Here is a 2,138-nt window from a genome sequence, read left to right on the forward strand (position 1 = left end):
GGGGACAGGATGGGCAGCTGTGACATTGGTCGGTCAGAGAATCAGGGCTGACTTTGCAATCACACGGCACAAATGGCCCCTTACAGCAACAAAGGAACCAGGCCAGTGAAAGTGCTCGTCACCCCTAAGGGCTAGCAGGTAGCTCCAGGTCACAGTGGTGTGACATCCCTGTCCTCCCTTGTCCTCCCTTGAAGGTTATGATGAAGCATCAAGTCTGGCCTCACACTGAGTGCAAGGTGCAGGGAGCAAACCTTGGCAACATCCAGCGATCATTCTGTTGTTGGATTCTCGAACGGAGAGAAGGGACTCCTAGGCTACAAGCAGGGAGCAGCACTTACTGATGCCGGCACCTGCTCAGCGGATTCCTCTCCAAAGGCTGAACCCGGATTGTAACATAACAGGCATTTATAGACAGTCTTGTTATTCCTACACAGCTACAGAGATAAAGAAAGACATTAGTTGGTTGGCAAGGCATGAATCAACAGATGTGAGCTGGAGGGCCCTTGAGGTCGGGGAGAGGGTGGTCAGGAATAAACTCATTCCAGCAGGAAGTGGCCAGGCAGGGTCAGCCTGCCACAGTTCTAGACAGAAGCCACTGGAGTGAGCTGGCCCGGAGCCTCCCCCAGGGGAAGTGAGGGCCATCTGCACAGGTAACCTGCTAGCTTCTCCACCACCCCAAAGGAACTTCTGGCCTTTACCCCTCTCTGCTCAGTGCACATCTCCTGACCTGTCGTGCTGATGTGGGCAGAAACGAGACTCGGAGGCAATCGCGTAGCTTCTGTCTGTTGTGAGTGTTTCTCCCTTCGGTTCTCGGGGACTGTGTGCGCTTCGCCCTGGCTCCACCCCATTCGTTCAAAGCTGTTGAGGTTACAGAGCCACCTGGGGTTGTCCCCACCTGGAAGCTCAGCCTCGACTGGGGGGATGCTGCCACCTGGTGGTGGCGCTGCAAATTGCCTCGTGTGGGAATTTCAACCAGAGAGCAGGAAGATGCCACGAAAGGAGGCTTTGAAAACAATGAAAATTCAAAATGCAGAGCGAGGGTGCACAGACTAGGGAGTCTTCGAGTGAAGCATAGGTGGCAAACGCACATTCATTCCATGTCTCTTTGGCTAATCAAAGCAAAGGCTTAATATTTGTTACAGATTTCTCTTTTGTTAAATCACTTCTCGGTTATCATAGTTAAAAAGGAAACGTATACTTTGTGATGGAGGCATTTGTCCGTGTGATGCAGGAGTTTAGAAGTTGTAGTTTGGGGAAATTGTTTTTACAACTTTTAATGTGTTTGCTAAGCCGGGACACCTCAGGGAGGTCGACTTTCTATGTGAGGAAATCACGCTCAGGTCCCTCAGAATCGATTTCTGCAGCTTACGTCTCCTCCGGCGTGCAGCCCTCTGTCATTGACCTTCAAGTTCTAATGAGGTTTTTCTCGTGTCCCGTAAGCAGGAGGCGGGGACAGGGAGCAGGAGACTTTGTGAGGACAGCCGGGCACAGAGTTTAAAGGGCATCCACATCCAGATGCCTCGGCTGCCGCTCCCAAATCGGCCTGAGAAGAGGTCAGAATGATCCAGAAATGCTCCTCTCGACCTTCCCTTCCACAGCGGCTTTTTTTGACAACAGAGAGAGGCGTCCCCAACCTGACCACTGTCCTTCGCTCAGAGCTACAAGACACTGTGCAGCACCAAACCCAGAGACAACAGAGAACACTGTCTTTGGGGACAAGCACCCCAGGCCGCCTCTGCTGCAGGCCTTGCAGATGGTGCTGGGGGGGCTCAGCCTCCTGCAGGCAACTTGATAGAGGAACAGGACCCAGAGCACGGGCCGGGGTCCACCCGCCACCCTAGTCCATTTGCAAACCAGCCTAAACAAGAAGGCCCGCAGAACTAGCCATGCTTCTTCTAGAAATATCCCTGAACCCCCAACTCCTTGTTCATCAGGCAGGCGATTGGGCGGGCGCGTGGCAGAGAGAGGCTGGAGGAAGGAGAGAATGGATTTGCATTTCCGTCTTCGCTTTATTCAGTTTCTACACAGGTAACTGAATCTGTCTAACCTTCGAGCAATTTCCAGCTGCCCAGCAGCTCCTTAGAGGTCATCTAGCTCCAGGCAGGACAGGCCTCAGAGAGACCATCTACCCCGCACGG

At 53.1% G+C, this 2,138-nt stretch overlaps 1 protein-coding gene across 1 annotated transcript in view; it reads left to right on the forward strand.

The window, feature by feature from the left end:
• The first annotated feature begins 713 nt into the window (after positions 1 to 713).
• Positions 714 to 2,138, forward strand: part of LOC105306060 (ATP-binding cassette sub-family A member 3-like) — a 104,046-nt gene continuing 102,621 nt past the window's right edge. Inside the window, exon 1 of the mRNA XM_011380959.2 lies at positions 714 to 787. The gene's annotated coding sequence lies outside the window, so the exon portion shown is untranslated. The remainder of the gene's footprint in view (positions 788 to 2,138) is intronic.

The sequence above is a fragment of the Pteropus vampyrus genome, unplaced genomic scaffold (assembly GCF_000151845.1).
Source record: "Pteropus vampyrus isolate Shadow unplaced genomic scaffold, Pvam_2.0 Scaffold417, whole genome shotgun sequence".
Taxonomy (NCBI): Eukaryota; Metazoa; Chordata; class Mammalia; order Chiroptera; family Pteropodidae; genus Pteropus; species Pteropus vampyrus.